This window comes from Aulonocara stuartgranti (genome assembly GCF_965226115.1).
Source record: "Aulonocara stuartgranti genome assembly, chromosome: 3".
Lineage (NCBI taxonomy): Eukaryota > Metazoa > Chordata > Actinopteri > Cichliformes > Cichlidae > Aulonocara > Aulonocara stuartgranti.
Window position 1 is genome coordinate 8,057,969 of NC_138941.1, and position 25,268 is coordinate 8,083,236.

At 43.3% G+C, this 25,268-nt stretch overlaps 1 protein-coding gene and 1 long non-coding RNA gene across 2 annotated transcripts in view; one reads left to right on the forward strand and one right to left on the reverse strand.

The window, feature by feature from the left end:
- The window catches only part of LOC309702393 (NACHT, LRR and PYD domains-containing protein 3-like), a 200,764-nt gene that overhangs the window by 115,818 nt on the left and 59,678 nt on the right, over window positions 1-25,268 (forward strand). The window lies entirely within an intron of this gene.
- Window positions 1,326-12,011, reverse strand: LOC309702468. Its single transcript, XR_014275526.1, has 3 exons — window positions 11,221-12,011; window positions 8,841-8,946; window positions 1,326-2,129 (listed from the first exon to the last, which is right to left on the reverse strand). It is a non-coding gene; the product is annotated as an uncharacterized lncRNA (long non-coding RNA).

A 25,268-nucleotide genomic window follows, 5' to 3' on the forward strand; every position in this document is an offset into this window, starting at 1 on the left:
GTTTTAAGTGATGTGTTGTGGTGAAGCTTCTCCCACATTCTTTGCAGTATTTCAGTTTGTCTCCAGTGTGTCTACGTTGATGTACTTTTAGGGTCTTTTGCTGACTGAAAGTTTTTCCACAGAGGTCACAATGAAAGTCTTTCCCACCACCACAGTGATGACAGGGTTGAGAACTGGATCCATCTGTGCCGCTCTGCTTCTAAACAAAGACACAAAGACAGTGTAAGTCAGTCCTTCAACATTTGTATCCTGAACGTCGCCTGAAATAAAGAGCATCTCTGCAGACGTCCAACTACATTTGACTGTTTCAGTTAACACACTCAGTTTACTGGGCTGCAATAACTACAATACTACCACCATAATACTACAGTAATACTAAAATCATAACTGAAAGGAAAATCTGAATAATCACTCAGAGCTGCTTTTCCATGCAGTAGAATTGCTAACATGCTAACACAGTTTAATGAGCAGAGTTGTTCCAAACAGTCAGGCTAAAATGACAAGATAACAATATAAATACATACCTCACAGTAGCTGCACTTGTAGAGTCTCTTTCTGGTGTGGATCTGTTGGTGTTGTCTCAGGTGACGTGGAGATTTAAAAGTCTTCTCACACAGGTCACATTGATAAGGTCTCTCCTCAGTGTGGGTAAACATGTGTCGTTGTAACTGTGCGTCTGTTGTAAAGTATTTGCCACACTGTTCACAGCAGTACACATCATGTCTGGTGTGAATGCGTAGGTGTGTATTTCGGCTCCCTCTCTGGCTGAAAGTTTTTCCACAGATGTCACAGCTGTATGGCTTAATTCCAGAGTGGGTAACTAGATGCCTCTGTAAGCTGCTACTGTGAGTAAAAGCTCTGCCACACTGATCACAGCTGTACGCTTTAACTCCACTGTGGATGAGTTGGTGTGTTTTTAGGTAACCCTTCAAGGAAAAAGACTTTCCACACAAGTCACAGCTGAACGGTCTCTCTCCAGTGTGGATGACCTGATGCTGTTTTAGTGAAGCCTTCAGAGTAAACTCCATCCCACACTCGTCACAGCTGTATGCCTTAATTCCAGAGTGGGTAACTAGATGACTCTGTAAGCTGCTACTTTGAGTAAAAGCTCTGCCACACTGATCACAGCTGTACGCTTTAACTCCACTGTGGATGAGTTGGTGTGTTTTTAGGTAACCCTTCAAGGAAAAAGACTTTCCACACAAGTCACAGCTGAACGGTCTCTCTCCAGTGTGGATGACCTGATGCTGTGTTAGTGAAGCCTTCAGAGTAAACTCCATCCCATACTTGTCACAGCTGTATGGCTTAATTCCAGAGTGGGTAACTAGATGCCTCTGTAAGTGGCTACTGCGAGTAAAAGCTCTGCCACACTGATCACAGCTGTACGCTTTAACTCCACTGTGGATGAGTTGGTGTGTTTTTAGGGAACCCTTCAAGGAAAAAGACTTTCCACACAAGTCACAGCTGAACGGTCTCTCTCCAGTGTGGATGACCTGATGCTGTTTTAGTGAAGCCTTCAGAGTAAACTCCATCCCACACTCGTCACAGCTGTATGCCTTAATTCCAGAGTGGGTAACTAGATGACTCTGTAAGTTGCTACTGTGAGTAAAAGCTCTGCCACACTGATCACAGCTGTACGCTTTAACTCCACTGTGGATGAGTTGGTGTCTTTTTAGGGAACCCTTCAAGGAAAAAGACTTTCCACACAAGTCACAGCTGAACGGTCTCTCTCCAGTGTGGATGACCTGATGCTGTTTTAGTGAAGCCTTCAGAGTAAACTCCTTCCCACACTCGTCACAGCTGTATGGCTTAATTCCAGAGTGGGTAACTAGATGCCTCTGTAAGCTGCTACTGTGAGTAAAAGCTCTGCCACACTGATCACAGCTGTACGCTTTAACTCCACTGTGGATGAGTTGGTGTGTTTTTAGGTAACCCTTCAAGGAAAAAGACTTTCCACACATGTCACAGCTGAACGGTCTCTCTCCAGTGTGGATGACCTGATGCTGTTTTAGTTTAGCCCTCACAGTAAAACCCTTCCCACACTCGTCACAGGTGTGTTTTGTCTCTCCCTTTCTTCTGTGAGGTTTGTCGGCCTCCTGAGAGCGCTGACTTCTGGCTCCATGTTGGTCCTGCAGTGACAGAGATACAAACAGAGGCAGTGAGTGAAATGCAGTCGTGGAACAAACTCAACCTTCAAACTCCATTAACACTAGTTTTAAACCTGAAGGTGGAGCGTGGCACCAAACACCTTAAAGGTCTCTTATCGCCACCTGCTGGTAGTTCTAACACATTACATCCAACCTGCTGTTAAAGATAATTCATGACTGTTCAAACACTAAAATCATGCCCATCCCTCCTGATTGTACACACACACACACACACACACACACACACACACACACACACACACACACACTATTTTATAATTTAGATTATTTTGTTGTTTCCTATTACATATTTCTATAATTTGTATAGATTTATACAGAATTATTCAGTGATAATAAATCCTATGTTTGTTTATTCTAAAGGAACCCCGTTAGCTTCCACAACAGATGTTGCTCGTCTTCCGTCAAATACTCACATAAAATATTACACAATAAAGTGGATTCAAGATATCCACATAATTTCACTCTTCAAAGTCAAAGTCAAAGTCAAAGTCAACTTTATTTGTCGATTCTTCCACATGTACAGGACATACGGAGAATAGAAATTGCGTTACTCTTCAATCCCTAGATAAATAGCAAATGAACATTTAAATATATTTAAATATAAAAGTGATTTAAAAAATGCAAGTAAAATAATTAAAAAGTAAAAATTTAAATAAATACAATTTTACATATAACAAGAAAGCTATACAATATACAATATAATGGGTAAGTGACATTGAGTGTAAGCCAGGCAGAGTAGTGCAAATAGGCAAATAGTGCAAATGGAGATTTAGTAGTGTACGGTAAGAGAAAGTGTAACAACAAAGTCTTATGAGGTAATGGCAGTCCAATGCTCCACAAAGTGACTGGTAACTGGTGCAGGCCAGTGAGTGAGTCAGAGAGTGTGTGTGTTTGTGTGTGTGTGACAGAGTTCAGTGAGACCGTGGAGGAGAGAGGGGAGAGGGGGCAGAATCGGGAGGGAGTTAAGCTTCCTGACAGCCTGATGGATGAAGCTGTCCTTCAGCCTGCTGGTCCTGGCCTGGAGACTCCGCAGTCTCCTCCCCGACGGCAGCAGCTTGAAGAAGCTTTGCATTGGGTGTGTGGGATCAGCCGCTATGCAAAGGGCTTTTTTAGTGAGACGGGTGCTGTAAATGTCCTGGAGGGAGGGGAGAGAGACACCAATGATCCTCTCTGCAGCTCTCACTATGCGTTGGAGGGTTCTATGACAGGACGCATTGCAGGCTCCAAACCACACAGTGATGCAGCTCGACAGGATGCTCTCGATGGTGCCTCTGTAGAAAGTGTACATGATGGGGGCTGGTGCTCCTGCTCTTCTTAGTTTGCGGAGAAAGAAGAGACGCTGCTGTGATTTCTTGGCCAGTGCTGTGGTGTTGTACGTCCAGGAGAGATCCTCTGTGATGTTCACACCCAAGAACTTGGTGCTGCTCACTCTCTCCACAGACGCTCCGTCAATGGTCAGAGGAGCATGTTGGGTGTGCATTCTCCTGAAGTCCACAACAATCTCCTTCGTCTTCTCCACATTCAGAGAGAGATTGTTGTCAGCACACCACGTGGCCAGGCGTCTCACCTCACTTCTGTAGTCGGTCTCATCCCTGTTGCTAATGAGACCCACCACCGTTGTGTCGTCCGCAAACTTGATGAAGAGGTTGGAGCTGTATGATGGAGTGCAGTCATGGGTCAGCAGAGTGAAGAGGAGGGGGCTCAGCACACATCCCTGCGGGGCCCCCGTGTTTAAAATGATGGTGCTGGATGTATTACTGCCAACCCGTACTGCTTGAGGTCTTCCGGTGAGGAAATCCAACAGCCAGTTGCACAGTGAGGTGTTGAGCCCCAGCTGGACCAGTTTTTGAATGAGCTGTTGGGGGATTATGGTGTTGAATGCTGAACTGAAATCTATGAACAGCATTCGAACATATGAGTCATTTTTGTCCAGGTGTGTGAGTGCCGAGTGGAGTGCAGTGGAGATGGCATCATCGGTTGAGCGGTTGGGCCGATAGGCAAACTGGAAGGGATCCAGGGAGGGGGGCAGGACAGTCTTGATGTGTTGCATGACTAGTCGTTCGAAGCACTTCATCAGGATGGGAGTAAGTGCAACAGGACGGTAGTCATTAAAGCAGGAGGGAGATGACTTTTTTGGAACCGGAATGATTGTGGTGGCTTTAAAACATGTGGGGACGACAGCCTGGATGAGTGATATGTTGAAGATGTCTGTGAAGACATCAGTGAGTTCCACTGCACAGTCTCTCAGTACACGACCAGGAATGTTGTCAGGACCCGGAGCTTTACGTGCATTGATCCTGCTGAGGGATCTCCTCACGCTGTCCGGTGACAGAGTCATCACCTGGTCACCAGGAGGGGGTGGGGTCTTCTGTGCAGTGGTGCTGTTTTGGACTTCAAAGCGAGCAAAGAAAGTGTTCAGCTCGTTCAGCAGGGGGATAGTGCTATCACAGGTCTGTGGTGGGGGCTTGTAATCTGTGATGGTCTGAATGCCCCGCCACAGGCTCCGTGAGTCTCTGCTGTCTTTGAAGTGATGAGATATTTTCCTGGAGTACTGTCTCTTAGCCTCTCTGATGCCACGGGAAAGGTTGGCCCTAGCTGTCCTCAGGCTTGCCTCGTCTCCAACTCTGAAGGCAACATTCCGAGCTTTCAGCAGCCTGTAGACCTCTCCTGTCATCCATGGTTTTTGATTGGCCCGGACAGTTATGGTTTTCGTGACTGTTACATCCTCAATACACTTGTTGATGTAGGCAGTAACAGTCTCTGCGTACTCCTGGAGGTCAGTGGTGTTGTTATAGGTGGCAGCCTGCTTAAACATGTTCCAGTCTGTAGTATTAAAGCAGTCCTGTAGAGCCTCTGAAGACCCCTCTGGCCACACTTGTATCCGCTTACGAACCGGTTTGGTCACTTTAACGAGCGGTCTGTAAGCAGGCATTAGCATGACAGTGATATGGTCTGAGGCGCCGAGGTGGGGGAGGGGAAAAGCTTTGTAAGCTCCTCTCTGGGTGGTGTAAACAAAGTCCAGTGTGTTATTTCCCCTTGTTGGAAAGTCTATGTGTTGTTGTATTTTTGGAAACACGCACTTTAAGTCTGCATGATTGAAATCCCCAGCCAGGATGAGAAAAGCATCAGGATGGGCTGTCTGCTGCTCACTGATGTGCTGGTACAGTTCATTCAGTGCCTCATTCCTGTTGTTGACATTGGAGGAGGGAGGGATGTACACAGCGCACAGGAGTATGGCTGTATATTCCCTCGGTAGATAGAATGGCCGGCACTTAATAACCATTAACTCCAGCACTGGTGAGCAGTGTTTGCAGACCGCAACAGCATCGCGACACCAGGCATCATTGATGTAAACACAAAGTCCTCCCCCGCGGGTCTTACCTCCCGCGACGATGACTCTGTCAGCACGGTAGCATGTTAGCTGGTCGAGCTGAATGGCGCGGTCCGGGACACTGTCGCTGAGCCATGTTTCCGTGAACACAAAAGCACAGCAGTCCTTTACATTCCTTTGAGATGAACGTAGCAGTCGGATGTCGTCCAGTTTATTTTCTAGCGAGCGTACGTTGGCCAGAACGATAGAGGGGATGGCGGGTTTGTGTGGGCTAGCCGCTAGCCTAGCTCGGATGCCACCGCGCTTACCCCTCTTCTGCTTCCTCTCACACCGCTTGAGGCGCATCCATTGTGGGCGAAGTGCGCCACAGTGAGGTTTCACAATTGTTCAAATATAAGCAATCAATAATAATAATAATAATAATAATATTTCTCTTTCAGCCTTCTCGGTTACAAATCGTCTTCTGCTCCTCTGTCATGCGGCGTCCCACAGGGCTCAATTTTAGGGCCACTGCTCTTTTCACTGTATCTATTGCCTCTGGGTTCTATCCTTAGAAGGCATGGGATCTCATTTCATTGTTATGCCGATGACTGCCAAATTTATTTGACACTAAAACACATGGATGGCATCTCCATAAAACCTCTCTTGACTTGTCTAGATGACATTAAAGCTTGGTTGGCTCTAAACTTTTTAACTTCATCTCCACACACCCTGTCGGTCTCTCAGGTCAGCTGACCAGCTGCTCCTGGAGGTACCGAGATCCAGGAGGAAGCTCAGTGTGGGCGGGGCCTTCTCTATTGTGGCTCCAAAGTTATGGAATCATTTGGCCATGCATGTTAGAGAGGCCTCTTCACTGTCCACTTTTAAATCACGTCTTAAAACCCACTTTTATTCCTTGGCTTTTAACCTCGGTGAGACTTAGTTTCTTTTTTAATTGAAGTAGTTATTTAATTAATGATTTCACTCTTCTTTTATTTGTGTTTTATTTATATCTCATGTAATTTTATTTTACAGTTCCAATGTAGAGCACTTTGTGTAGCTGTGGTTGTTTTAAAGTGCTTTATAAATAAAGTTGATGATGTTGATGATGAATATCAATAACATTGAGGCACATTACACAAATTTCAAAAACAAATCGTGTCTTACAATATTTACAACAACTAAAAGCTCTGTAAATTGGCTTTTAAGTGTTCATTGAAGTTTTGAATAATTCTCTAATTTTTTAAGGCAACTTATTCCACTTAAAAGTTGTTCTAAATGTAACAGTTTTACAAAACGTTACTTTTAACTCGAGCATTTACTAAATTGCAGTTTGTTGAAAACTGTGTAATATGATGATGTATTTCATCTGGATACTGCAGCTGAGCAGAATAAATGTGGTGTGTTTAACAGAATTGCTTTCTTTAGAACTACAAGTAAGCCATAGAATATTTTAGCCTGTACAGGAAGCCAAGAAAGGTTATTATGCATTTTATCAATATTAGTATAGTATGAACATCTTCACACTAATCTGGACGCCTTATTCTGGACTAACTGAAGTCTGTTAAGATCTGTCTCATTAGCTGCTGACCAAATGATTGAACAATACTCCAGATGAGACATTACTAGTGCATTAATGACATCTTTCATAATGAAGAAGTGATACACAAAGAGCATTTCATAGCCATAGCTATGCCTTGTCGGCAGAGTTATGTGACATTAGTGATGTTTGTACTTTCAGCGTTAACTTGGTTTTAAAGCCTTTAAAATATACGCCGTTCAATAGTCGACCTTAATCTGACAGAGAATGTGATGATTTTGTGGATAATTAAAGTCAGTCATATATCCACAAACACAACAAGCTGAAAGTCAGTGATGCTGCTCGGTTTGCAGTCCTGAACATCACGGCACAAGCAGGATTCACTGCACTGTTAATGTTAGCTGTGTTATATTGCTGCCTCTGTTCGCTGGTGTCGAGCCAAACGCACTTTAACGTGTGTTTGAACGAGCTGACGGTTCACTCGTTAAGCTGAAAGAAAGATGCTTTAATCACAGCAGTCACACATGTGTCCACTGCACCATCTGGAACTCTTCTTGTTTACACTCGTAATAACACAAACACTAAATCCTGCTTCTCTGTGCTGTTGTGTAGCAGTGTGTACACCTGAGACTGTCACCTGTCTGTCTGTCCTGCACTCTCTCTCTGTTTCTTTCTCTCTGATTGTGGAATAAAAGTATGAACATGTGTTTATAAGTTACACTTGTGTTTGAATCCTGCAGCTTATCACACATTTGATTTCCATGTGTGACGACTGCAAGTGTCCAGAGTGAGGACAGACTGAGGGAGCCACTGCTGCACATCATCTGTGAGGCTTTGCACCCCTGATGATCCACCAGGACAAACTCAGCAGTGTGTGAGGAAGAGGAGGAGGAAGAGCCAGCAGCAGCTGACAGATGGAGAGACAGACTGTTCCCTGTTTGTGAAGGACTGCTAGGAAAGTTTAACATAACTGTCTGTGCTGAATCAGTCTTATTAGGTAATGTTCAAATAATGTGATCATCCCAGTGTTTTCAGTGTGGGAGAAAGTACTCAGGGCCTTCAAGTTACACACTATGAAAGGCAGCAACAAGTTTAATGTTCAGAAACCTAAAGTCTGTATCAGCAGCAGAATGGAGCTAAAATAAATGTTGGTTTCAGTTCTATGAAGCTTTGAGTATTTTGGATCAGTAGCTGCTGTGTTTGTTGCATCATATTGCTGTAACTGTTTATATGCTTTATATATTCTGAGCTAAGTTGATCTATAGTGTTACATGATACACTCTCAGAAATAGAGAGAGAACAAGGAGAGAGAAGAGAGAAGAACATTTTTGGTCTTTAAATATTTGGTCTATAGGAACATACTGGTCTTTAAAAGTCCAGAAATGCCCCTTTAAAGGTTCAATTTGAAATAAAGTACAAATCTGTATTATGAAAACTTAAGCAGCAACTTCTCCAGGTTCCAATATTTATGCAATTCTCAAACCTTTTGGCCACGACTGTATAACCTCTTCTGAAGTTTAGTGGATATTATACATGGTTATGCTCAGGATGTGTCGGCCAGTTTCCACTGGAAACGCCTTTTGGTTGAACTGTCAGCGAGGAATTTGCATTTGCACTGTTACATTTTTATATAACTTTAATGCACATAAGCAACAGCTGCTTGTTTCAGTGAAAATACATTGATGGGTTTTTAATAAAGTTGTGCAGCTGTAAAGTATTTTGTCTGCTGTCAATTCTATCGTCAGCTACATCGTTATGGCAAATGTTCAAATGTATATGGTGATAAATATCTTTGGTCATATGGTCCTGCTCTGTCTGTCACCTTCTGTGTTGAGCTCATTGTTTCCTCTGTAGTGGCTGAGCTGAGTCCAAGTAGCTGAAAATGTTCCTCTGCTGCTCCGTCAGACTCTCCTCCTCCTGCTGATCAGCTGGGACACAAAACAGATCTTTGTTAGGCTCCACACTGCACTGAAGAGTCAAATTGTCTCATATGTTCATCTGACAAGTAAAAGAACACATGTTTGTTTCCCGAGGTGGGCAACTTGTTGGAAACAAACACAAAAGGTTTGAGCACTGATACCTGCCATTGCTGGCATTGAAAGATGCAACGCCAGCAATGTGGATTGTCAAGACTCAAACCAATCATCAAGCAAAGACAACAGGGATCATTTTTTTCTGTTTATTTAGCATTCACAGCATTTGTAGTTGCCTTCTGTGCAGGGGAAGTCCACGCACACTGTGTGGTACCGCCATCCGCAGAAGTTGCATTCAACCTCTGTAAGAGAAACGAGATTGTCTGAGACTGAAATGATATTCACTAAAGAAGTGGTGATTTGTAAAACTTCACATTTTGATCCGGGACGTACTCTGCATGAAAACAAGCGCTCACTCTTCCTGCTCAACAGATGACAAGGGCGGAGCCTTATACCACGTGATACAGAAGCTGTGCCGTGTGATGCTAAAATTAGCAGGGAAAAAACAACGGAGAGCACGTCAGGGATGACGAGAAAGTGACAGGAGAAAATCCGTCCCGGTCAACCACCCAAACATCAATAATGGAACCTTATACAGCGCTTCCCTATACACGTCGAACTCCCGCAGGCACAAAGACATTACGGAGGCTATCACTTATCACCTGACCAAAGATATGGCTCCATCAACACTGTGCAAAACGAGGGATTTAGGAAAACGATCAACACCCTAGAGAAACGCTACACAGTGCCGTCCCGCAACTATTTTTCTATTGTTGCACTACCTGCTCTGTACACGCAGCGTCGAGCAACGGTGGAGACGGAATTTCAAGCAGGACAACATTTTGCTGCAACAACAAAACGAGAGACATTTGTTGTTTTATGTTTATTTATTGTTATGAGAGAATCATGATCTCAATTCTAAGCCAAAAAATCGTGATTCTCATTTTATACAAAATCGTGCAGCCCTAACATTAACACAAAACTATTGTTTCACCAGAGAAACACACATGAAGAGAGAGAGAGAGACAATAACAGCTACCAAACAGTCGTCATAATTCGTCACACAATGAGAAAAGGACAAATCAACAAGTAACAATGACTAATTAATAATAAAATCTGTAACATAATGTATTGTTTGGAGTTTAGTCTGATTGGTTCAGGATGAGCTGCCATTATCCAATCACACGTCTGCTTACCTGCATCTTTTCTCTTTTTTCTAACCTGAGCACCTGATGGCTTTGAACTTTTATTGTCCATCTTCCATTGGTTTGAATTTTGCGCCCCAGTACAAACACAAATCCCCCAACCCGAGGATCAGCACAATTAACCTAACAGACCTACACCTTAGTTCACAGATTCACTTTGTCTAAGGTTGATTTCTGGGATTTCACACAACCCAGGATTCAGATCGTGAATCCATGATGGGCTTGGATTTACATCATTATAAATGAAATGTGCTCTACTTGGAAGCAGCCGGCCCCGCCCCTTTTGACGGGTTGTGTGAGACTTTAAATCATCAAACTGTAAATTATAAATTTAAATTGTTATTGATCCTTTACCCCGAGTCCTAAAGTGTAGATTTATTTTCTTACTCTTCTTATATTTATTGTTTGTTTACTTGCACCGCTGTAACTGCAGCCTCGTCGTCTCGTCTCTCTATATGCTGGACTGTCTGTAGCGGAGATGACAATAAAGTTTACTTTGACTTCAGCAGCGCGCAGGCGCACCGAGGGCTCTCGCGCTCACGTTATAGAATTTAGAAAAAACATCGGTGCAGATTATAAGTCTGTATCATAATATCTGTTTGTTGTGTTGTTTTTATTTTGTTTTGCAAGTTGGTTATTAGATGCCGCTCCAGCCAGCCAGAGACTCCCCGCCGCCCCGCCCTCTCCTCCCTGTGCCGCCAGCAGCAGGCGCACCTCGCAAACGGAGGGCGCCCTTACTCCCAGCAAATGGCTGATAGAAAACCGATCGGTGCCTACGAATTTCCCAATATGCGCTGGCATGACGTCGGGGAAGCATGGGTACGACCGATTATTTTATTTTTTTCTTGCCCGTGATGCCCCCCCACCACGATGCATTCTATTGGTTTGCACACTTACACACACCCAGCTGTGGTTTCCGGTTTTGCTGGACTCTGGAGAGCCCCGCCTTTAACGCTCTTCTCTCACAGAGAGCAACAGAAAACTTGGAAAAACTCCAGATTGACTGAACTCAGTTCAAAGTTACCTTGACACCTTTAGATGTGAGACGTAGTGATGGTCCGCTTGAAGCTGACGCTCCGGTGCGTGTGTCAGAAAGATCAACGCGCTGCTTCAGAAGCACCGTGTCGAGGCTTGATTCGTTTGGCCAGAGTCACGTGATCAGTGACGTCTGAAGCTTCGTTTAGAACGTACCTTTTTTTAAATCGAACTTTATTGAAACACAATGAGTATACAACATACAAACAGATGAAGTTTACAAAAGAACAGAACATGAACATACAGAACCAGGAGTAAAAAAATGATGATATGAGTAGGCGAAAAAAAATCAACATATTGTAACGTGCAGTGGAGATGAAGCCAGCCGCGGAGGTGTGCAGGTGGATAGCGAATGAGCAACAGCTTCTGACTTTCCAAAAAGTACTCATTTATTTACAATATCAAAAATAAAAGTGCTACCTCTACCACACATTACTAAAGAGCACACTAGTCCGCGTACACACGGGAGCATCCATTACAGGAGGAGTGCGAAGAAGAACAAAAAGGGGGTGACACCAGTCGTGAGACAGGAGGCGCCGCCATGTGGTGATACACTGCATTACAATAGCAACTGTTACATAGTCCCCCCCTGGTGAGAAAAAGGCTGTCCTCAGCCGTACACAGCTGAAAAAGCACACACCACACCTAACAGTACCCTATACATAGAGGTTACAGCTAAGATTGGTGCACACACACAGGGCAAAAGACCATTTAAAAATGAAATTGGTGAAAATAAGACGAATATGTACAGTGGAAAATCAGTTTTCTTAGTTTTTTTTCACTTTTTTTTTGTTCTTTTTTTTTTCTAAGTAAATGCCAAGAATGAACCTGTTAAGGTTCAAAATTGAGGAGGGAGAGTACAAACCACCCATGGTCCAGAAGGTCTTGGTCCAACAATGATTTTAATGAACACACGTGTGGGAAGACACTCTGTACGCAGACAGCCAGTAGTCCTCGACTTAATCAAAGCATGAACAGATATTTTATAGCATCAGGGTTTATTTACTGACGCCCCTTCATGCGTCACAGATACATTTTATACATAGATCAGATCAACACCAACAATGGCTTTTCACCCAGAAGATCATCTTCTATTTTCATGGCTGGTACTTTCCGTTCTTATCTTAAAGTAGATTGTTCCTCTTTCTTGCCGAGACAACAAGGACGGTTCCTCTTTTACCGAGACACTTTTGCAGTTACAACCAGACATGACTAATCTCTCCTCTAAATAAATTTAACTCATGTGTGTGTGTGTCACGACCTCACATGCTCTTTGTGTCACCTCTTCACCTACTGTCTGTGTCTCGTCCTCAAATGCTCTTTCTCAATTCACCTGTTGCACTTCTGACCTTTTACCAGACCAGAGGCTCACTGAGACTATGTGTATGTCTTCTACTAAATAAATGTTTTAACCAAGAACCTCTACTTAAAAGCTTAATATAAAATGATCTGATATACAAGTGTTTTGTAAGCATGTATTGCAATTCCTTCTATGGCTCCAAGTCACTTGCACAATAGATTGTCCGAACATCGCGCCGAACAAAGCTTCCGACCCCCAATTAATTGACCGAGCTCCAACTCTTTAATAAGCACAGATATGCATTGTGTATAAAATAGTCATAACTGCTTAAGGCCTTCTTAAAGCTGTCTGTTACATTGTTAAAGCCTCGTCTTAGCCTGCTGCTCAAAATAACTTCCTGCTTCTGCAAACTCTCTGCAAGCCTGTTTCCTGTCCTGTTACTTTTAGCCTTTCTGAAAGACACACGGTTTAACCCCTGAATGCAATATCAACTCCAGATTATATTATTAATGGAATGGTACTGATGACAATTATTTAACAATAGCAGTAAAATAATTTCCCTGCTCCACACTCCCTCTCTCGACCTCTGGAACACCAGAGGTCGCAATACATTGTGTCCTCGCTCAAACCCTCTCTAGCCGTCCTCTGGCTCAACCAGCTCCCATTCGAGAACACTCCATGTGTAAGCTTTGGTTTTCTCGGTCCCTCTCTGGTGGGTCAGCAGGCCTCGAGATCTCCAGGATCCTCGCCCCTCCTGTGGTCGCTGAGATCTTCTGCAAAGGAAACAAAACACCTTTTCCTGCATCTCCCTAACTTATCCTATCTGGGACTCTTTAATCAAAAGCATGATCCTAATTATGCTCTTAACTTATTGACTTGTATTTATATATATATTCTTCAACGTTACTCATCACCTTAAAACTCTTTAAGCCCTGCTTTTACGTCCGGTTGCTCGCTCTATTTTTCCCTTATCTGATCATCAACATCCTGTGCACAAATTGTCGCTGCTGCAAGTTCCTCTACTCTAAAAGATCCAAAAGAAAACAACCACTTTAATCAATTCAGTTTAAGCATATAAGCAATTACTCCTGTATACATTTCATCATAGCTAAATGCTGCCTTGAAACAACTCCTATGTGTTAACTTCATTTTAACCTCACATTTCCTATGTTATAACCCGTTTTTGGTATAGCCTTTTTATTTCATTTTGCTCCTTTTAATGTAACAATACCTTCTAATTCTAGTTTATCAGACTTAACCAAAATATATGCTTTCCTTCCTCTTTGGTCCTTCTTTAAGTTCAGTCAAAAAGCTAAATGAATTTGAGGCCTTTTGCCTGGAATCAATACTGTCATGTGTGTTTCTGTGTAATATCTGTCTGTGTAAGCCTACATTATAACCACTACTTCTAGAAATCAAAAAGAACTCAAAGCTGTTCTACCCCTTCAACCCCCACTAATTTTCCCTCTAAGAATTATTCACAGCTTTGAAAAACCGGCATTGTATCTTCTAAACAGGATTCAGTTCTGTCATGGTCCTGGGCCATGTTGGCCCAGTATTCTTGGTTCCTTGTATTTTCGCTCCTTATTTAGGCCAGGTTTTCTGAGGTGTCCTGTTGTGGTGTTCCCTAAGTGTTTTTCCCTTTGTGACTCTTACCCCCTTGTGCCCCTCTGTGTATTTATGAGCTCTCGTCTCTCTTTGTGTTTATTCCATGTTTTCCCCCAGCCTGTTATGTCTGTGTTCTCCCCGTGCTTTCTCTCCTCCTGTCTGAACCTCTGTGTACTTCCTGTTTTACTTTGACAGTCTCTCGTCAGTATGCGTAATGTTGTGTTCACTCCTGCCCTGTCTCGTTATGTTTATCAGTGTCACCTGTGTTCCCCACCTGTGTGTAATCTCCCTGTGTTCTCTGGGTGTATTTAAGTTGTGTCTTCTGTTATGGTAGTTGCTGGTTCGTCTGTGTTGTTTCCCCTCGGTCTCCCTGCGTCCCTTGTGTATTTCCCCGGACCTCCCTGCATGCTCGTTTCTGGTTTGTGTTATTAGCTTACCCAGTTTAGGTTTCCGGTTTCTTGTTTTTCCACCAGTGCTGTTTTGTGCCCAACCTTGTAAATAAATATTCACCTGCACCAGAGCTGCCGCCTTTTGGGTCCTTTTCTACAACTCCACACGGCTTGCCTCGCAAACCGTGACAAGTTCACTTTAATCCTTTAACCTTAACTTAAAAATAACAGTTTCAGTTTTACCATATCCAAATGATCAAAAACCCCAAAAGTCCTAAAATGATCCTAAATTATTAAACAATTAAATTATTAAACCCTAAACCCCCTTTATCTTGATACATTTCATGTGTCAAGATACTATACAAAACTTAAAAATGCTCAGTTTCCCCACTCATGATCCAATCTATGTCATAAAAATAAACTTAAAACAGAACAGTTATCAGTCATGTGTTTCTTCAATTAATGGTAACTGAGTTACATCAAAAAATATTTCCCCTTTAGCATTTGGCATTCTCCCAACAATATACTATAATCCCATAATCTAACCCCAGTCAACAAAACAAAACAGAAATTTTCTCTGGTAAAAGCAAATTGTTTGTCCACATTTATTCATCCTCACATTCACTCACACATTCACACCATGTATTTGCTGATAGTGGAGCTTCCCGCGTCAGATTCTCCACCCTCAGCAAATTGAGCTCAGTCATTTTTATTTTCCATAGGAAAATATTTCTTTATGCTTTTGGACTGGATTGACTCGCATAAAATCCTTTTTACAGGGACTTACGACCTGAATTGTCCCCAGGTAGCTTTTCCTCAGCCAATTGTAATCTGGAAAGCCGCCTTATATTTGCTCTTCCCGAGAATTTTCAGCGCCGTTATTCACTGTTGCAGGCCTGCTTAAAACAGAAATGGAAAAATAGAGCTGATTGTTAGCTCATAAAAACAAAACAAAATCACCTGACAGGTTTTCTTTAAGTGCACTGTTACAAAATAATGGGCCCAATTTTTAGACATGTCCATGTTTCCTAAAACTCCCTCTATTAAAAACAAAAACACCAACCCAAACCTAACTGACAAAATCAACCCATCACCACAACAACCTCAACAACCTTAAACACACAAGTCTTGCCACCACATAATTTCACCTCCTCAATACACCGAAAGTCTCATTAAAACCACACAATTTGCACACAAAAATCACCCCCTTATGCTCTGTAACATACTTCAATTCAGCATAAAACATAACCCCCCTTACAACAACGTATAATCACTAAACTATAAATTATTTCCTACCCAAATCTGCACTCCTCTTGTCTGCCGTGCTTCCTCTCCTGAAAGTCACTTCCTCAGTCACACACATACAGGAAGTTCCTTCGTCACCACTCACTCCAACTAATTTGCATACTGAGTCATCTCTCAATGAGTTGCTGTAACAACAGAAACATATGTTTAAACATTACCACCTTATTAAATTATTTTATTTCTTTCTACAGTGATCACTACTTGATCACTCAGTACGAGAGCACTCCTAAGTCACTCTTTTAAAACTACTTTAATCACTTTTTGTTTACATAACTCACTCCCTTTGTCATATGGCTTCTTCTATTCCTCAATTACAAACACAAATGTATTTTATTAAACATTCACACCATTGTATCATTCATACAAAATAGCAAGCTGTTCTTCATTGCATATGTTTGTGTTCTTAGCCAAGTTTAATCTGTATCTATGCATTAATCCCCATGAGCTTGTCTTGTCTTCATAAGGTTAATGCATTTTCTGCTTGTGTATGTGAATTTGCATATGTTGCTTTTGCAGTGTGTCAGACTCCTGCACAATTCTCCACTTAAGCCGTCAGTTTCTTTCCCAAATCTGCTAACCCAAATTCTAAGTTCCCACCGTATTAACAGCATTCCTGCTCCTCAGCCAGAAGTTAGGGCCCACTTGTCAGGTTTATGGAGACATGGCGCTGTGAACAATTCAACCAGAAACTTGCCTTGGCATGTCCAGTCAAGTTAACCTACAGGTTTCTTCCGACCGCTGCATGGGGAGAATTGATCCAGGTCTGTTTAGCCCCTAAAGAAACACAACTGAGACATTTTCATTATTATCATAAGTACTTAAACTACCCGTTTCCCTCTCTCTGGTCAGAAATCCCAACTTATGTCATGTATATACGTGTAAGCAGGTCTTCATTGCTTTTCCTATGTATTTTGTTAATGTTCAGTGAGTGTAAGCTGCTTTCTTCATTGCCTCTGTATGTTATAATCAGGTTTAATTAATGCATCTTTACACTGATCTCTTAATTCAAAATTATCTCACTTCTGATTCTTTCCAGAAATCATTTCACATGTAACACTTTGTCTATGTGTGTTTTCTATTCTTGTTTACCTCTTTGTTTGTGACGGTGGACATCTCTAAACCATCATGAGTTCAAGCTTCACTTTCAGTCCAATTACACCCTGTATTCTCACAGTCGAACTCGTCCGGCTTCACCTTTCACTGGTCACTGTCCTCTTCTCTCAGTGTCCTTTTGTTGTCTTGAATTCCAGCAAACACAGTCTGTTTCTTCTCTGTTTCTCTTCAGTATTTTCCTTTTGGATCAAGTCCCAGCCTGGCAAAATACCACATTCAGTGCCTTTAAACAGTCATGTCACACTGTTCTTACCAGCCTGCTGTCCACCGTGCATGGTTCATCACGTGGTTTCTTCTTTTCTGTTGATCCTCTCAGTCATCTCTTTCAAGATTACTCCAAGCATGGCAAATCTGACAATCAGTGTCCAGTGCTTTACCACCGTTCATTATCCCACTGTTCAACTGCCCAGCCTGTAATTTACAGTACATGTTTCCACCTCGTGGTTCCTTACATGCTGCTGCTGGTGTCGTCAGTGTGGTTTCCGTTGCACTGTCTTTTGCCTGCTATTAATTCTTCTCAAGTCCACGATGTTCTGTCGGTCTCCATCAGGAGATTAACTGTCCTTTGAGCTTCTTCTCAGGATGGGGACAAGTGCGAGGTCAAGCTGTAAAATTTTAAGCCAAAATCTGGCCTGTTTTCTCCCAATTATGCTACTCTAGTGGTTTTGGCGCCGTACTCAAAATTCCAGGTTGAGAGAAGTCCACCTTTATTTATCTGTAATCTGTGTTGACACACTAAAACATACAATTAATATCCTTTTCATTTCTTTTCTCAAAACCTCCATACTTAATCTGCCTAGAGTTTAACTCATCTGTTTCTCTCTCTGGGTGCTCACTCGTCACCTTATATGGGCATGCAAACTTCCTGTCACCCACACCATTTCCTGTTACACACACACAGCACGCAGCTGCTCAGAGCAGCTCAAGCTGCTTTGCTGTTTCTCCAGGCTAATCAAACTTATTTTGTATTTACAATCTACAAACCCTCTCTAATTCTACTAACTTTTGATCTAAAATGTAGCATCATTCACACAATGATTTCATAATCCTCTCACACACACCTTTTAAATAAACTAAACTCTTATAACATCACTCATGCATCTCTTAAATTAAAAACACTTTCAAACTTTAAAACATCCTACTTGACATCACCAAAGAAATACCTCTCACACCTTTATTCATCATTCAAAACCTTCTAGTCACCGCATTCACACACTTAAAGTGTGACTAGAGTTGAGGAATATAACTCAAAACACACTTTCCTAAGAGTATTTTAGACATGCTTGTCATAATCAAAAAGAGCAAGTCAAAAACAAACAAACGAAAAATTGAAACCTCCATTAATTCTCACCGCACACACAAGAAATTGAAAAAATAAAACACACCAGCAACTATTGCTGGAGAAAAGTTACTACTGCAAGTAATGTGTTAGTCTTAAGTATATACAGTGCACTCAATATATTTATATATCTACATCCAAACTCAGTCAATTACTATACCTCCCCTACGGCAACTCAAAACTTTATTTATAGTCCTCTAATAAACATAAATGGCATTTTAAACACACACTCAACAATGTTTGCAGCAGTATTTGTAAAACCAACTGTGGCTTAAACAGTTCACTGCTTACTAATTTGCATTTTCACTCACACACACACCGTCTAAAAATAGCAGCAGGCAGTCAGTGCATTACTGACTCGACACACAGAGATCTCTCACACCAAATTTTCTTATTCTATATTACAACGACGTCTTATATTTACAACCACTGTCAGATCTGTCAGCTTTAGCGCCTACACAATTTAGACAAATTTAAAATAACCGCCCAGCGGATAAACTCCCTGAGTTTTTTGCGACCAATTAACCAGTATCAAGACTTTAACTGTTTCTGGCCTCATCTCTAAAATCCCTAACTCAATTTAAAAGCGTCAACCAACCCAAACTTTGCCTGAAGCTCTATTTTTTGGCGTTTCCCAGCCAAGGCTTACCCTGAAGTTTTAAGTTAAAGTTACACGCCCGAAGTCCAACTTCTTCTGACCAAAAAAGCGCAGGTACCGTTCCAAACGGTAAGGAGACTCTAACTCCTAGCTTAATTCCAGGATGCCCTGTACCCCACAGTTAAGCCAAACTGAACTAACCCTGTTCGCCGACAGGTCAATGTCGCGCGTCCACGACAAGGAGGGAGCGTAACCTCCGGGCTCTGCGCTTCCTAGCAGACTCGAACTGCCGTTCTAGAATAATTTATAATACTTTGAAACAACAATCAACACCCAACAAAGTGTATGACTGAGGCAGGTGCAACCTAGTGGTCAATGGAGACTCCAACTCACAAAATGACCGCTCAGGTCCACTCTTATGACCAAATTTGGACTCTAACCAACACAATAACCAATTCCCTACCAAACTACTTGAGACTCTAACTCAATTTCTTTGGGACTTCAACCCAATATTTAAACTTTTCCTGGCAGACTCAAACTGCTTTAGCAGACTTCACTGCTTTCATTTCTTCTTTCTTCTTAGCAGAACTCTAACTGCTTCAACTCATGAGATTTTTCATCAAAATCAAAACAGACATCCACCAGTAACTTCAGTGAGTAGACTTAAATTTTATCATATCCAATTTGGCACACTTTGGAAATAATTCAACAGGTAGTGCCTTACCTTTTGGATAAGCCGGCTTATGCCCACTCACTTCGACCACTGGAATTCATGTCTGCCCGTCAGACCACCTCAGAGACCACCAAATTTCTCCATCTAAACCTCCAATCCTCCCTCCTCAACCACCGGACGAAGCCCCCAAATGTTAAGGTTCAAAATTGAGGAGGGAGAGTACAAACCACCCATGGTCCAGAAGGTCTTGGTCCAACAATGATTTTAATGAACACACGTGTGGGAAGACACTCTGTACGCAGACAGCCAGTAGTCCTCGACTTAATCAAAGCATGAACAGATATTTTATAGCATCAGGGTTTATTTACTGACGCCCCTTCATGCGTCACAGATACATTTTATACATAGATCAGATCAACACCAACAATGGCTTTTCACCCAGAAGATCATCTTCTATTTTCATGGCTGGTACTTTCCGTTCTTATCTTAAAGTAGATTGTTCCTCTTTCTTGCCGAGACAACAAGGACGGTTCCTCTTTTACCGAGACACTTTTGCAGTTACAACCAGACATGACTAATCTCTCCTCTAAATAAATTTAACTCATGTGTGTGTGTGTCACGACCTCACATGCTCTTTGTGTCACCTCTTCACCTACTGTCTGTGTCTCGTCCTCAAATGCTCTTTCTCAATTCACCTGTTGCACTTCTGACCTTTTACCAGACCAGAGGCTCACTGAGACTATGTGTATGTCTTCTACTAAATAAATGTTTTAACCAAGAACCTCTACTTAAAAGCTTAATATAAAATGATCTGATATATAAGTGTTTTGTAAGCATGTATTGCAATTCCTTCTATGGCTCCAAGTCACTTGCACAATAGATTGTCCGAACATCGCGCCGAACAAAGCTTCCGACCCCCAATTAATTGACCGAGCTCCAACTCTTTAATAAGCACAGATATGCATTGTGTATAAAATAGTCATAACTGCTTAAGGCCTTCTTAAAGCTATCTGTTACATTGTTAAAGCCTCGTCTTAGCCTGCTGCTCAAAATAACTTCCTGCTTCTGCAAACTCTCTGCAAGCCTGTTTCCTGTCCTGTTACTTTTAGCCTTTCTGAAAGACACACTGTTTAACCCCTGAATGCAATATCAACTCCAGATTATATTATTAATGCAATGGTACTGATGACAATTATTTAACAATAGCAGTAAAATAATTTCCCTGCTCCACAAACCTTAACGCACGAAAGAGCCATAAAACTGGATTAAGTAGAGCAAACAGAAACATCTACATATCATGACTCAAAGTAGCAATGCAACAAGACAGCGTCAAACAGGTTTAACCAGAACATTTCACTTCAGATCAAGCCTGTTTGTGTGAAAATCATTAGTCCATCTTTTGTTGCTCCAGCCAGACGTAACTCTGGGGCAAGTGAGAGAGTCCCAGGTATGGAACGGTTGCATGTTCACAACATGATAAACATCTGCATCCACACCGGAGTCCACCCAAGTGAGCCTGTAATTAATATCACTGAGTCTCTGAGATACACACAATGGTCCCTGAAACAGTGGTACAAGTTTAGCAGTAAAGTTAGACTGAGCGTCTGACCTGGGGTGCGTCTTAACTCTCACAAGGTCACCAACACGAAACGTGGCATGTCGATGTCTCAAGTCATAGTAATGTTTTTGTCTGTCATGGCTATAGTCCAAAGCTGCTTTGGCGTGGTCGTGAGCTTCCTGCAGGGAGGCTCTCAGAGTCTCAGGGTAAGGCACACCCGGTTCATCAACACCTGCTGTAGAAGGCTGAGTGATAAGGTCAAGCGGGGTGTCTAACTCACGACCATAAAGCATCATGGCAGGAGTCATACCTGTACTGTCATGGGGGGCGGTGCGCAGAGCAAAGCAAATCTGAGGGAGAAACTTGTCCCATGATGTGTGCTTATCACCTACATAAGCGCGGATTGCAGTTTTCAGAGTCCGGTTGACGCGTTCAGTAGCATTTGTCTGAGGGTGATATGCCGTAGTGAGTCTGTGCACTGAGCCTAAGGCAGAAACAACATGTTCAAAAAGCTCACTCACAAAAGGAGACCCTCTGTCAGAAATGAGGTAAGTGGGTGTACCATGCCTAGCAAAAATGTCAGTGACGAATTTACCAGCTGCTACCTGAGATGTAGCTTCTTTGACAGCACTGGCTTCAACCCATTTAGTCAAATAGTCAACAAACACGATCAAATAAGCATTACCAGTGGGGGTGCGGGGAAGTGGCCCAACAAAATCCACACCCACATACTCCCAGGGTTTCTGGGGGACAATGGGAACCATAAGACCGGCTGCTTTTTTCTGACTTGGCTTGGTGAGTTGGCACACTGAGCATGAAATCACATAGCGTTTCACATCAGCTGCCATTTTGGGCCAGAAAAACCTAAAACGCAGTCTAGCCAATGTCTTAGAAACACCCAAGTGACCTGCTGTGGGGTGGTCATGGTAATAGTCCAGCAAGGTGCCTCTCATGGAAGTAGGGGCAAACAGTTTCAGCTCTTTCAAAGGGTGCAAAGCACATGTGGACTTGGGTTCTCTGTGATACAAAAGAGAGTCATACACAACATACTGTAACAAGGTGGCATTGTCCGAGCTGTTCAGAGAGTCTGCTTCAATGTCTCTGAGGAGTGGACCTGTGACATGATCGTCTAACTGCAGCTGTCTGAATTGTGAACGGTCAGCCAGAATGACGGGGGGCAGAGTACGAATGTCCAGGCTGCCCATAACAGCATGATCTGGTAAAAGATCAGTCGGCCTGTCACAGGTCAGAGGCAAAGGGTTGCGTGACAGTGCGTCGGGAACTTTGTTCTGTGCACCAGGTTTGTGCACTATTGTGAAATCAAAGTCCTGCAAACGAAGTGACCAGCGGGCAAGTCGGCCCGTTGGGTTTTGACGAGACATGAGCCACCTATCTTCACTGACCACAACAGTCTCTGTTGTGGTCAGTGAAGATAGTAACATGAACACCTTCAACATATGGGCGGAAGTGTTCCAGAGCCCATATCACAGCGAGGCACTCCTTCTCTGAAGTGCAGTAGGGGAGTTCAGCTTTGTGAAGGGAGCGACTAGCAAAAGCCACAACGTACTCACGACCCTTGTCATCCTTTTGCATCAACACTGCCCCAAGACCAATGTCACATGCATCGGCGTGAATGGAAAAGGGACGGTTGAAGTCTGGAAATGACAGGATCGGGGCTGATGTGACATGATCCTTCAAAGTGTCCATGGCCCTTCGACAGCTGTCGTCCCAGTGGAAAGCATTGTCCTTTCTGGTGATGGCGTGAAGAGGTTCGGCATGGCGGGCATAATTCTGAATGAAGCGTCGATAATAGCCAGTCAAGCCAAGGAACTGACGGACGTGTTTCACTGAGGTTGGGGTATCAAACTCCTTAACCGCCTTTACTTTGTCCGGATCGGGCTTAACACCTGATGATGTGATGCGGTACCCGAGAAAGGTGAATTCATCGAGGCAGAATTGGCACTTTTTGAGCTTCAATGACAAGCCAGCAGCCTGGAGTCTGCCCAGCACCTCCTCAAGATCCACTAAGTGCTGTTCAAAGGTAGGTGAGGCGATAACAATGTCATCCAGGTAGACTGCGCACGTTTTGTAAATGAGGCCAGCAAGCACACAGTTCATGAGTCTCTGAAAAGTTGCAGGTGCGTTGCAGAGCCCAAAGGGCAGCACCCGAAACTGGAAGAGACCGCAGTGAGAGATGAAGGCAGTTTTAGGCTTCGAGTCCTCTGCTACAGCAACCTGCCAATAGCCTCGCGCTAAGTCCAATGTCGAGACAAACTTTCCTCTTGCCAGAAAGTCCAAAGACTCATCTACACGAGGCAGGGGATAAGAGTCTTTTCGGGTAACTTGGTTGAGCCCTCGAAAGTCCACACAAAACCTTGGTTCCATGGCCGCTCTATTTACAATGACTACAGGAGCTGCCCAAGGGCTTGTGGAAGGTTCAAAGATGTTGTCCTTCAACATTTGTTGCACTTGTTCTTCAATCACACGTTTCTTAGCAGGTGACGTGCAATAGGGTGGGAGATTGACAGGTGTTGCATTGCCAGTCTCTATGGCGTGCTCAGTGAGAGCCGTTCGACCAAGTTGACCATCAAACAAGGAGCTAAACTTGCTGAGCAGATTTAGTAAAGCATCCTTGTTGTTCTCTGAGAGACTTGCTTCAGACAGTTTGGCTGTTAAGTCAGAGCGAACCAAGTCCAAAGACATCAGTGTTCCAGGTGAATGTGAGTAATCATTTTGAAGGTCCTCTTCATTGTCTGCGAGTGGGCAGGGGATGTCCTCAATGTAGACTCGTCTAGTGGGAATGTGAATAGAAACAGAAGCTCTTGCCATAAAATCCATTCCCAGAATGAAAGGAGAGGACAAATCTGGTATTATGGCAAAACGCTGGTAAAAGTTCTTGTTCATGAATCCAATATTGAGCCAAATAACACCAACAGGGATACAGGGAGCATTATTGGCGAGGTTAACTGCAGGACCATTCCACTCACTTGTGTTTCTAGGGTAAGAGTCATTTACTTGAATGAGATCTGTTCGTACAGCCGAGAGGGAAGCACCCGTGTCGAGGGTAGCATCCACAGATGAAGCATTGAAGTTCACTTTCGTTCTTAGTGGGGTATTCCAGTGGACTTGTGAAAAATTGTCTTCCAAGTGTCCAAGACTGTGTCCACCCTGTAGTGAATCGGGCGTGTGAGGCTCCGTTAGTAATTGGGGGAAGGTTGGCCTCTGTGAAATGTCCTCCCCCCCCCCCCTGTAGTTTCCCGACTGCCTGTATTGTGGCTGGGATGTGGTGCTGCTTAATTCCACCTTTTCATGGCCAGGGTCAGAGGGGCCAGGTGCTGGCAATGGCTGGACTGGGCCATGCCTAGCGGTATTCGAGGCTCGTTGTGGCAAATGAGGTTGGGTGTTACAGTTTGGGCAGGTGCGTGTAGTGAAACCTGGCTGAGAGCATTTGAAGCAGTAAGGTTCAGGCTTATAGTTGTCTTTGCTACATAAAGCAGGCTGTGGTCTTTGTGGTCCAAGCACTGAGTGAAGCTCATGAGCACGTAGCAGCAGGTCCATTACAGAAGTGACATTAGCGCCATACAGGGCAACTCTGTATTTTTCGAGAGCATGTTTACTAATTAAGTCAATTCTGTCTTTTTCAGGTGGGGGGCTCTTCAGTTTGTCAAACTCACTCAACATGTGGGCGACAAACGTTGGGAGCTCGTCCTGAGCCTGAACACGATCCAAAATTCCTCTCAGGATGCGTTCTTGGTTGTCGGAGGGCAGAAAAACTGTCTTAAACAGTTGACAGAATTGAGCCCATGATGTGATGTGGGAGCTCAGTGCCTTGAACCATTTCCCGGGCTCTTTTGCAAGAAAGTGTGGCAGTTCGTTTAGCAATTGCCCATCAGTTAGGTTCAATGAGGCTTTGTATGTGCCAACTGCATTTAACCAGTCCTCAGGTTGCACTTTTCCGTCCCCAGCATACACAGGAGGCTCCAGCTTTGCGTGATGTAAAGCTGCCGCAATCACTCTGGAAGTGCTGCTGAGTTTAAGTGAGTGAGATGGGAGGAAAGGATTTGTAGGTTGAAATGGGTTGCTGGGCAGGAACGGATTGGTACTGTTGGTGGGTTCAGTTTTGTCCATCACATGAACATGAGGTGTCGATGTGG